At 42.0% G+C, this 13076-nt stretch overlaps 1 protein-coding gene and 1 long non-coding RNA gene across 2 annotated transcripts in view; one reads left to right on the forward strand and one right to left on the reverse strand.

Moving 5' to 3' along the window:
* LOC310749660 (tigger transposable element-derived protein 1-like) overlaps nt 1-13076 on the forward strand; it is a 462962-nt gene that overhangs the window by 39118 nt on the left and 410768 nt on the right. The gene's annotated exons all lie outside the window — the stretch shown is intronic.
* Nucleotides 752-10702, reverse strand: LOC310749797. The gene is made up of 2 exons (XR_014541793.1): nt 10345-10702; nt 752-8460 (listed from the first exon to the last, which is right to left on the reverse strand). It is a non-coding gene; the product is annotated as an uncharacterized lncRNA (long non-coding RNA).

The following is a 13076-nucleotide window of genomic DNA, read 5'->3' on the forward strand; positions in this document are numbered from 1 at the left end:
CCAAGCGGGGGTCCCTCGACGGCCTGGTGGCCAGCTCTCAGGACTCCTTCGAGGGTTGTGGGTTTTAGCGGGATTTCCAGTGTGGGATGATGGGATGGGTGTGTTGTTTTAGCTTATTTATGTTCCTTTTATTTCACAAGGTTTATACAGTATAGTATACCTCTTGGCTGTGTAGAAAGCCAGCGCCCATGTGGGGTCTCTTGTCCGTCCAGCACCCCTGACTTCTGAGGGGGGTCCCAAGTGGGGTCTCTTGTCCGTCCAGCACCCCTGACTTCTGAGGGGGTCCCAAGTGAGGTCTCTTGTCTGTCCAGCACCCCAGACTTCTGAAGGGGGTGCCAAGTGGGGTGTCTCAACCATCCAGCACCCCTGACTTCTGAAGGGGGCCCCAAGTGGGGTGTCTCATCCGTCCAGCACCCCAGACTTCTGAAGGGGGTGCCATGTGGGGTGTCTCAACCATCCAGCACCCCTGACTTCTGAGGGGGGGCCCAAGTGGGGTCTCTTGTCCGTCCAGCACCCCTGACGTCTGAGGGGGTCCCAAGTGAGGTCCCTTGTCTATCCAGCACCCCAGACTTCTGAAGGGGGTCCCAAGTGGGGTGTCTCATCCGTCCAGCACCCCTGACCTCTGAGGGGGGTCCCAAGTGGGTTGGGGTCTCTTGGCCCAGGGATTTGCTGCTGAGGGAAGGATGGGCCAACTCTACAGTTCTGTGATTCTTGGGGTTGGGATGGACATACCAATTTTATTGTTTTGTAAAATGTTTCTGCTGCTTGACTCACCCACATTACTGCCAGCTAGGGATGGGCGAATCTGTCCTCCTAGGTTTTCTTCATTTCCTCGTTTTTCAGAACTTAAATTCAGTTTCCCGCATTTCTGTTGGCGATTTAAGGGGGGGGGAGTCAAAAAGTCATGAGTTTCGTGTGAATTTTTTGTCATACATGTTTGCCGTTTTGCCTTTTTCTAGAGCAGCTTCCCCTAATGCAATGCATTTTTGTATTTTATTGTTGATAACAAACTCTTTTTTATGCACACTTTTGTCACATTGTATGCATTTTGTACATATTACTGAAGAACTGCGTTGCAAAATTACTCTGAATTTTGCATATTTTGTGAGATAGCTGTGTTTTCAGTTGGCGTATTGCTTTTGAGAGTGCAGATTAGGTAGGTTCGCCTTTAAATGTGAACTGAATTAACTATCTCTCCCATTGCTACCACCAGCTCATAAACATAGTGTAGTGTACAGCGTACCTGACTTGAGGCAAGCTAATTCTGTTTTAGTAGGGAGTGGGGAGAGATGCAATTGAAGCTTGCCTTAAAACTCTACGTGATTAGGTTTAACATACTACTACTTTCCTCCATCCAAAATTTCATTTTTAACCCTTGCAGTTTTGATTTGTTTCTTTCAAGTATGGTATCTGTTTATCCTGTCTGGGAATAACAGAAACAGGTACTGAAACTGATAGGAAACAAAATAGTTCTCATTCCAAAAGACAAATCACCCTATCCTTTCGTCCAGCTTACTTATGATGCAGTAATGTCTCTACATCTTAAACAAAATGGTGCTTTTGGCATGGTATGTTCTTATTAAAAGTTAGACAGCGAAGCCAGAAGCTTTTGATTTGTTCATTAGGAAATTTAGTATTGATCCCTTTGTGCTTAGAGGAATGATGTCTGAAAGGGATTGATTAAACTTAAGAAGCAGCATATTTAAATGCAACAATGATGGTGAGGCAGCGGTAGAACATTGTGTTTGCCTTTCTTGCCTTTGCTTTCAAAGCAGGTCTTGGAAAGGAATTTCTTACTCCAGGGACCCATGCTGTCTGTAAATTATAAAAGAGGAAACTGAATATCATGGATGGCAGTGGTGATGAATTCTCTGTAGAAGGCACTTACTAAAGCGACAAAAATTGCAAGAAAGAAAAAAATAATCCTGGGCTCCCACCAACCAAAGTATTTTCATACAACAGACCAAAGAAACCAGTGGGAAAGTTGTTCTGATTTCAGAGGACAATGGATAAAGTTCAGAGCAAAGCTGTATGTTATAAACACATATTTTGATGCTGCATGGTTTTTTTATAATCTCTAAATAGCAGCAGCATGAGATCTCAATAAGAGTCAGGACAAGTGAGGGGAGAAGGAGATTTATTAAGCTCTGAGCTGTATGTCACACCTGCCTTCCCAAAACTGCTATTTGCATTATGAGAAGCTGTTGTTCACATGTCTTATCTTAGATCAGGGGTAGGGAACATCCAGCCTGTAGGTCAATCTTGGTCTGCCAGAGGGTCCAATTTGACATTCTAGGTAATTTTCCCTAAACCATGCCCACACACTCCCAGCTGACCACCTTCTTTAAATAGTTGGGCAGACAGGAGGGTAAAGGAGCTTGTAAAATGTACAGAGAATCGTAAAGCAAAAGTGCTCTTTGAAGTAGCCTCCCTACCCCAACATTGCTTGAGCACTGCTTCAAAAAGCACTTCTGCAAAGCGCTTAACACAGTCCCTGTTCTCCCATCTGAGACTATAGAATGGAAGCAGGAGGACTGTCCTCAAGCACTTTGCAAATTTGTTCTTTGAAGCAGCTTCCCGCTCTTCCTTCAAACACCACTTGAGAAATATTTAAAGGGGAGAGATGGCTTAAAATAGATTTTGCAAAGCACTTTAAGCACTCTCCCCACTGCCTTTAAAATAGTGATGTTATAAGTAGGAGGGGCTGCTTGAAATAACTTTTGCAAAGGGCTTTCAGACACCGACACCCCCTGTTCCTCGGAGCTCATGTGGAAGTGTGGGGTTTGCCTTTGAAGCTGTTGCAGATTCCCAAGTGCTCAACAGCCAGCTGGCTGTTGGGCACTTGGAAACCCTATTTTATAAATTAAAAATAAAAAGTGGTTCAGTTCATTAATGAATTAGTTTCCCTATTTCACAGATAAGCGTCCATTAAAAAAACCCAGATAAACTGAACCATGCAAACAGCTGTTCGTTTGCTAAGCCATTTGCACAGCAGATGCAGGTGCCACTGGGATTTTGGCATTCCAGGCAGTTGCCTAGTTTGCTTCTATAGTTAGACCAGCTCTGTGCATTGTTAAGTGTGTTCTCACTGTGCTGCTAATCTGCTTTTAGTTGTGGGCTTATGTAAACATGGAAATGTGCTCAAATGTGGAATAAGTGCTCAGACTGTTTTTATTAATATTTGGGGTAGTGAGAAACCCTCTCTCTCACTTTAAAGGATTGGGAAGTCCAATCTCTGCGTAAATGAGCACCTTATTTGAAGATGTCCAAACTCCACAGCAATCCTTACTTTTTGCAAATTATCAAGTGCATTTAAAGATGCAAAAATTGAAAATGCCAAAAATGAGTAAATGAAATTGACAGATTCGTCCATGCCTACTATCAACCCTGTGGGTTAGCAAGTGAATAGCACAGACCAGCAAGTCCAGCATATCTTTGCATTTGGGAGTGGAGGTGCAATGCAACCAAGCCCTTAAACTAGAACTCTCAATCGCTTTTCTCTAAGCAGTTACAACAAATCTTGTGTGCAGATGTAGAACTGTGACCCTAGTTTATGCATGTAGCATCAGGGGAATTGGAATGAGGTGTCATCAATATACAGAAGATGCCCAGATGCAGGTGCTGAACTGAGGTGTGGTGGTGATAATAGGTTGCATGTAGGCCATGAAACTGAATCCAGACAACACTGATGTATTGTGACTTGATGGGTTCTTGGTCCAGGATTTGAAAGATCACCTTTGGGGTGCTCCTGAGGCCACATTTGTCACATTAAGCCCAGGTGGATTCAGGGCTGGGAATATCTTCCCAGCTGTAGCTGCTTTACTGAATATAGTCTTTCCTGGACAGAGAGAGCTGGCCACAGTATTTAATATATATGTATTTCCTGCTCTGTGACTGTCTAGGAAAGGGTTGGCTATAAACACTTGAAATAAATATTCAAATACTCTTGCAATGTGGTTTTTACCATCTCGAAAAGGGCAACAAGTGAATCAGTGTCTGCCTTACTGTTACCATTAACCGGTTTTATGTGATGCTTGTGTTTGGTCTCAATTACTAAAAGCATATTTTCCCTTAAATTATTATAATATTCTCCAGGAATGGAGCATGCATTAAGATAATTCAGAACTTGAAATTCAGCTACAAATGCAGCACCAATGAGGCCACCCACATCACCAGCTGCTCTTGATTAATCCACTTTTCTTTCTTTCTACAAAGCCTCTAATGAATACTCTGTAGGACCAAGGCCCTTATTTATCTGGGGAAACCATCTGATTTCTTTTCACATCCATTAGTTGGGTGGAGGTATGGGGGAGAAACAAAATAAATTAAAATCTTAGGCTACACACAAAATGAAACACGCAAGACCTATAGACAGAGTTGTCAGGACTCAACCAAGAGTTCTGAAGCAGTAGAAGCTGATGTGGGTTAACTGTTTGCAGCTGTTCCCAGAGGGAGGGAAAGAGGTTTATGTTTGGGTAACACCCCCCCAAGTTCAGTCAAGACACCCCACTGTAAAGACAAACAATACTAGATCCAAGTGACATCTCAGAACTAGCTTTGTATATTGGAGAAAACACCAGGTACTCTGACTAATCATTTGGGAAGGTTTTCAAAGCTGTGTCTCTCATGGCACGCTCAACCCCAGATCCACATGCTTTCCCTATAATTATTCTAATGATCACAAATGAACACTTCGGCATTTGTGACATATTCTAGAATCAAAGTAATGGGCATCAGATGAAACCACAGATAGCATTCGCGATACAGATTTCCTGTGACTACAAGTGTAGCAAAGGAGAGAATTTTGGTAGGATCAGTTTCTCTTTCATTTCTGCATAAAATTAAGGGCTATTGATAAGTTATGTAATGGGAAAGGAGTTTTGTGGCATTCACTGGCCCCTTCCTTGATTTTGAACTTAAGCCCATCTCAAGCTGAAGACCTAGTATTTGCCAATAAATTGTACCTGCTTTTCCAGACCTAAGGAAATATCACCTCTCAGTCCCTGCCTGTTGTGCAGCTGCTAAAAAAAGGATAGACATTTCTTCTGCACAAGGGTGTGCAGGTGTTTAAAGTGTCAATACGTCTGGAATAATACCCACTCTTTCCATATACAAACAGCCCCAGGAATTTATGAGAACTCAGCATGGAAAAGATGGTATTTGGTTGATTGCAGAGGAAATTTCTAAATAGCTATGGACCATAGCAAGGGTCCAAATTTGCCTGGAGCGCTACACTAAAGTGTACCTAGCTAACAGTTAATCCAGCCCTGGAAAGAGGCAAAGTAGCTCTGCAAGTTGTCAGGCTTTTCAAAATCACAGTTTGCCTTGCATCTTTGACTAAATAATAGTTTAGGAAACACTCCTGGGCACAAGTAATGTGTTCCATGCGGCTGCTGGCCCCAGTCTGAGAAAACAATAGGAAACAGCTGCTAAAACACAAAACCGGGGCCCTGGGGAGTAGCAACTTTTCAGAAATGTGTGGCATACAGGGGAAAGAATGTGAAAAGGGGAATAAATAATCAAGTCTACCTCTTTTAAGGAAAATCCCATTGAATCTGGGGAGTGGGGGACACTCCACTTGAGTTGTTCACTTGCACCCCACCATATGGACACATGTTCCAGGCTGCAATCTGCCCCTCAGACTGTTATCCCCCACCATGAGAATCTAATAAAACCTGTAAAATTAATGTAGTTCTTGCATCGTGACAAGAACAAAATTACCAACTCCTGCGTTTTACTCATTTGGCAGGAACTGCCCTGGCTGGACTAGTCAGACTAAGATCCATTTCATTCAGCATTCTGGATTAGACTCTTAGCATATGATTCTAATACCTTCAGCATTGTAGGGTTGCAAGGCCAATCCTAAATTTAACAGTGAGGTAACTGCCTTAGGTAGCAGCTGTTCAGGGACAGCAGTATTGGCCTCCAGAATTTCCTATTGACTCCCCTTCGGCTGCCACGTGGTCCCTTTTGGGACTGCTGCTTCAGGTATGGTGCAGGATGTTACCCGATCAGAAGTGTTGAAGTAAGACTCAGTTGCCAGTGCAGTCAGCTTCTGAACTTGGATTTGTGAGGGGGCAACATCTTGTCCTGCAGCTCAGGCAGCAAAATGTATGGGGCCAGCTGGGTGGACTGCAGCAATATGGTGTAGTAGCGGATAGTGTGTTGGATTAGGAACTGAGAGATCAGGGTTCAGATACTCAGCTGTGAAACTTGTTGAGTGACCTTGTGCCATTGAGCAGTATATAAATTTTGTTAACTAAATAGACAGATTAAATAGAATAAAGACATGCATTTCTTCAAAATGTCCAGAGAAGCAGAGGCAGTAGAATGGAGATGGTTTATTATAAGTAGCATCACACAGAAAATGTTCAGATTCTCTTCGTGTTGCGTAGATTTGTGTTGGGTCTCCATGGTGATGTCCTGTGTTACTGCAACACAGAAAAACATCTCTGCAAGGGGCCAATAAACGTACAGGAAGAAGTTACCAAGCGTGACGTTAAAAAAAGAGGATCTTACTTCATGGTGACTGTTCTTCATATCTTGCTTTCCAGACCGTTGGGTGTTAACACCTTCTGTACATGCAAATGTACTTATTTTTAAGCTTTAAATGTCAAGCAAGTTTTCAGTATTAAGGTTTCCCTGCTTCTGATCACTGGATATTAGAAATGTGTTCTTGAAATTGATTGTTTTAATAGCACCTTTTCAAAGAACTAAATGCTTTGCTATTCTTATTTTGATTCACAACAGCCCTGTGGAATAACTGCAAAGTCGTAAACTGTTTCTTAAGTGAAAACTAGTCTGACGAATTGCCAACTCTTTATTTACTGCAATTGGATTACATGTGTGTTTAATTATCCTATTAATGGGATTCCCGTGAGTAAGTGTCCTGCTTCAGGCCCAGCAAATGCAGACAGAGGATCTTAAGTAAGAAAGAGATCTTAATTCAGGAAAGTAACAGCACAGGCTTGGCAGCAGACAGAGTTCGGGAGTCATGATTTAGGGATTCAGTAAACGGGCGAAATATTCAGAACTGGACAGAAGCAACAAAGATGTCCCAACAGCTTCCACACATGCCAAGCTTTTAAAGATAAGGCACAACACATTCACTTGCTTGTTATGTGGAAATGTCGGGACTGCAAATGTGCTCTCCAGGGGGAGTGTCTGCTCCTATGTGCAGAGATGGCGCCTGGTTTTATGTAAGAAGACTGGCTCCTGATCACTCTTTGTCATCTCCTGAATTGTTCACCTTCCACACCCACCCCTTGGTCCCACCTGGTGTGCACACAGACACCAACAAAAGATGCAACACCACTGTCCTGAGGATCAGCAAGTGAGGTGGAGGGGGCACATTTGAAGGGGAGACCCAGCCTAGAGGTTTCCCACCTGTATTTTAAATAGCTCCATATTATAATCACTGAAGAGGCATAAACCTCTCTCAAACTGTTCTTCATTCTGTCATTCTACTCGTAATTGTGCCATCTCAGTCAGCTTAGATCTCATGGCAGCGTTCCATGTTTTATTAATCCACTTTTGTTCCGTTGGAATTGCTGGCGTATGCTATTTGAGTGTTGCTAAAAAATTTTTTTTGCTTTGGTTAACATATTTCCCACCAAATTATGGCATTCCAGATGTATATCATTTTTAAGATACTCTAAAAGGAATTGTAATGGCCTCAGTGGCAGTAAATTATAGCCTAGCATATTTTGTATAATGTTAATAATGCCCCACAAACTACTGATTTTTGCACAAATCCATCGTACATGTATAAAGTATAAAGGCTGCTTTCCTTGCACCAGATTTCCAGCACGCGCTACCAGTATGAGGATTCATATTTGCAAGGCAAAGCGGAGACAAGTACTAGTAGAACATCCAAATTAAAATATCATTATTTATTTATTTAAGTATTCATAACCCACAGTTTCATAAATTTATATCAAGGCGGTATACAGCATACAATGTTACAATAAAGCATCCATAAAACATCATGAAAAATATCAACAGAGCATGTATCTTCCAAAGGATGTTTAAAAGGAGAGAGTGGAGACTCCTGCCAAATCTCTGCTGAAGGACAACTGAACCTCAAGGGCATGGGGGCCCTCAAGAGGATATTTGTGCAACGTGATAGCACCAATTTTTTTGACAATACATTTCCCTGTGGTTTTGTAATATTAATTGTCACAGATAATTCAGATTGTATGTGTAAATCCAGTAACGGGCTTCCCACTCCTGTCTGGAGAGGTGAGAATTTCCTTGCATCTAAGAAAGTGTTGGGCAAATGCTCTGCCACTGAGCTTTGGTCCTTCCCTTAAGACACAGGAAAATAGGAAGCGGACTTGCACTGAGTCAGACCAAATAACAGCTTCAGAGAAGTGTGTGGGAAGGATTGTGACAGCGGTAGAAATAACTGAACTTCTACTCCCCAGCAGTTCCAGTGTTGATCAGGCTTCTCCAGGGCAACTATTTACACAACAACAACAACAACGTGCTTGGTAAATTTGCATTCACATAATTAATATTACATTTTATGCAAGTTTTGTGGCCCTGTTCAGCGATACAACCCTTTTGGGCTCTGATTCCAAATGTGATTGATAAAACGGCTGGCTGTTTCATACCACAAAATCCCTAAATAGTTTCTGAGTTATCTTAAGGATTTGATTAATGATGTTGATCTTGAAATGGTTGTAAACCTACTTTACGGCTGCCAACATGTTTACAGCAGCAAATTGGAAGAAAGCACTTGTTCTGTTGATGTCTGAATGGCATCAGGGAAGACGGAACAGGGCAATTTTATCCAAATTAACCTGCTGTGGAAATGAATAGACAAACAAGTTTACTGGAATATGGAATTTGTTTGCAGTGTTTTGGAACAGTGAATTCCAAGATGACTTGGACAATACTTTTTCTTTTTTTCTTTATGTATGACAAGCATCTACCACCTGCAATTTTCAGAAGCAGCCAAAGGCACTGTTGCTCCTGCAGGCTTTCCCAGATGGGTAAATGGGTCTTTAACACGAGTGTCCATTTTTTGAGTTTTAGTCTTGTTATAAATTTACTTTTTTGTGTTTTTCTAACTTTTCAAAATTATATTTCGTGTGAATCACATTGAGATGGTGGTTTAGAAGACAATAAAGCAATAATAATAATAATAATAATCCACAACAGGTTAGTCATTGTCCATAAAAGGTTATGTCATAGTAAATAACTAGGGCTTTAAGGTAGCACAAGACTCTTGGTCATATACATCAAGTACAGGTTACTGTGTGTAATGTATATAATTTGATTTTAAGTACAATTTCCCTCAGTGTTGAGGATGATGTTGACAATAGCAAATAATGCCTTCAGAGAGGTAATCTCCCCTCCCTGCCCTGGGAACTTGGCAGGGATAGCAGGAATCAAACTCTCTCCATCCCATAATCCTAAATCTAGTCAGGTTTCCCAAGAATTGCTATTTACATAACAAAAACATGCATGTTAATTGGCATTCACACAATTATGCCAGCCAAGAACTAACCATATACTCGGTTTAGTCAAGTACAGTACGCAGAAAGCTGTTAAACTGGTTCAGCACATAAACTAGAAAAGTCTAACACCTATATAAGGGAGTATGCTATGGTCTTCTATCTGCACCTAAATCTATTGAGCTTTAAACCACTGATATGGGAGAAATGCAGTTCATTTCAAATGGCTTTCAACCAGCCTTTGCCAACCAGGTCCTAGCACCATCTAGATGTTGGACTATAACTCCCATCAATCCCAGCCATTCAGGGCTGGAGTTGATGGGAGTTGAAGTCCAAAACATCTGGAGGGTGCAAGGTTGGCGACGGGTGGTTGAAAGCCATCTGAAATGAACTGCATTTCTCCCATGCAAAGGAATGGTAAACAATAGTTGCTTTGTCAACTGGTCTGGGAAACCAAACTGCAGCAAAGAGAGCATTTTTATGAAGCTTTGCTGAGACAACAAGAACAAGTTGGGTTCCTTAGGACTGAACTCTTTCTTTTCCCCTTTCAATCCAGCCCACAAGGGGGAAGTGGAGGGTAACTTAGCAAAGGTGTCCAGAGAAATGTCGTCCGCCCCAAATTTCACAATGAAACATCTGCTGCTAAGAGTCTGCATCTTTCTCAATACTTGACCCATCCTAGCCTGTGTATATCTCATCAACATGCCTAGGAAGAAAGCCAGGCTTCTGAAACAATCTGTCATCAGAATTGTCATCATGGAACAATGAAACTGCTGCTGGTTCCCTGAAACCTCATTAATTCGTTTTCTGGGGGAACAGATGTGTACCTGTCTTAGGTGAGACTTTGCACCATCCCAAATCCCTTCCAGCCACATGCTGTTACCTTGCTGACAAACCATCACTATCATCAACAATCAGACGTGTTGCTTGCTGCAGAATCGTTATGGAGCATCAAAGCATTCCCCCGGAACAAAAGGAAAAACAAACACGAAATCTGTACAATTTATAATGCCGGCATTACGATATTTTATAGATTACGAATGCTGTAGTACTTTGTGAATCCTATAATATGACTTTTGTTGTAGTTGTGCTGCTTAGCTTATTTGTTTTAGTTGTTTTTTAATAGATTGTAATTGTTTTGTTTATTATTTGTTAATTATTCTATATGATTTACGCTGTATTTGTGAAGTTCTCTTATGTGATTGTTACTTACTGTTTGTAAGCCGCTTTGTGATTCTATTGAATGAAAAACAGCATAGCAATATAATGAATCAAAATCAAATCAAATGTTGTATTCTGCGCATGTGTAATTCTTCTTTTCTAATAGAGGAAGCAGCCTTATACCAAGTCAAACCGTTGGTCCATCCAGCTGACTGACCAGCAGTGGATCTCCAGATTCTTTTGCATGCCAGGCATGTGATCTACCTTTGGGGCTGGTTGCAAGTAAGAAGACTCGTGGGCCTGTGCCCTATTAATCCCATTTCCCTTTTCCTCAGAAAGCCTAATGAGTTTAATTATATATATATCTTGCCAATGATCTATTAGCAACATCTGAATGTCACATTGACAGCATACAATGAACTAAAGGCCAAGACACTGTTTTTCCTCGCTGATTTGTGAATCTTGAGGTTGCCGTAGCGTAGCCTGATCAATTTTGACAAACTTTTGCAGCTATTCCTATCTGAGTGCTCAACCATTCAGGACTCAGATAGGAATAGCTGCAAAGGTTTGTTGCTAAGTCCTGTTTTGTTTTTTTCACATTCTGTAGGAAAGCTGGAGCCTTGTGGCAGATGAAAGGTCAAATATCCATTACCAGAGGTAGTTGTGTTAGTTGCCAAGAAAACATTAGAAGAGTCTTGTGTGGCAAAGAGGCAACATCTGCTCCTTACCTTTAAAGCACTGTGATACTACCTTTAGCAGTCATGGCTTCCAACCCCCACCCCCACCCAAAAATAACGGGAATTTAAAAAATATAGCTCCCTGTGTCAAGCAGAGCTTTGCCAACCCCTCTTTTTATTATTAGAAAACTCTAGCTCATTTCCATGGACAGAGTAAAACAGCTAGTAACTCTGTCTAGTTCTTTGCAGGACAGATCTGCCTCTCTTTCAAGTGGTTGATTGACTGTGTGTGAGATCACTGTGATCTGCTAGAGATAATGATATTGTACCACTAATAATCTGAGCCATTTCATTGTTCATCTGCTAAATGTGGTTTGTTTTGGTGATGTCAGTGGGCTCCCCTTTTGTGTGTGTCTATGTTTAAGCAATCACACCTGTGATCTGATCCTGCCTGCAGGGGTGTTAATTTGAGTAAAATATGGGGTGGGGGTGGGGAGCAGATAAGCCCCGCCTCACCCAGCCCTGCATAATCAATCAAAAGACAGGCAGGCAGGCAGGCAGGCAGGCACGCGCGCACACACACACACACACACACACAATTTGAATGACAATGCCCATCAACTTTGGGGCGGCTGGCCCCCTTATATATATATATATTGGGGAGATGCGACGGGACCTTGTCTCCTAGGAGTTGGCTCCTATAGGCCTCTTGACATCTAAGTTTCCCTCCCTGAACTCCTCTTTAACTTCATCTGCTAGCTGTAGGATCTCGCAAGGTATACAGTTCACCACTGTGAACACATGAGTAATATCCACAACATCATGTTGCAGTGTTAAGAAATGTGCTACTCTGTCAGTTTTGGTTCCACTTCGCTGTAATAACACAAAGAAACCCACTTTAAATGGATGTGCTGTCTCCCCTCTTCAACCACAAATATGCTGTGGATCTCCTGAATGAAACTGGTGATGGACCATTGGTGGTCGAAGGTACTCTTGAATTAAGGGCCATCATGACTATCCACAGTGACTGCAGAGTAAGCAGGGGAGCCCTGAGCAAGGACAAAATTTGGCATGCCCCCTAAATATTTATTATTTTCACAATAATTCATTAATTATTATTTTGCAACCCCTCCGCGAGGCACCTTGTCCGGGGAAATTGCTTGCCCCGCCCTAAATCCAATGCTGGGGTGAGTTGGGCCAGTCACTTCCTTGCAGCCTAACCTACCTCACAGGGTTGTTGTGGGGGATTAAGTGAGGTGGACTCTGTACACCACCTTGAACTCCTTCGAGAAAAGGTGAGATTTGAATGCAATGTAATAATAATAAAAAGAAAGCATACCACTTTGCACTTGAGCTCCTAATAAGCACTCTGGCTTGTCGGTATGCTTTTTATTAGAGAACAGGATCTGCATTCATTTCCGATGGTTATTTGCAGAGCAGAGTGCAGGATACGACCCATCTTGGTGCATGACTCAAGAGGCTGCATCATCCTAACCCAGTGTATTTCAGGAAATACTTATTCATATGTTTCCGATTTGATTTGATTTCATTTTCACCCAGAGCATTTATTGCAGCCCAGGGTACAGGATCCAGCCCATCTCAGTGCGCCGCAAGGACTATTCAGGTTGGCGGATCATACTTTCCCATGTGTGAAAGAAAAGGCGGTCCCTTAAAACTCAGCAGTCCAGTCGCTGTAGTTCTAAAAGCATTTCAAAGATCTCGGAGATGGGAGTTTCGCTTTGAATTGTTTTGAGCACTTGAAAATAACTTGCGTTCA

Source organism: Podarcis filfolensis, assembly GCF_964270895.1.
Source record: "Podarcis filfolensis genome assembly, chromosome: 14".
NCBI classification, from domain to species: Eukaryota; Metazoa; Chordata; class Lepidosauria; order Squamata; family Lacertidae; genus Podarcis; species Podarcis filfolensis.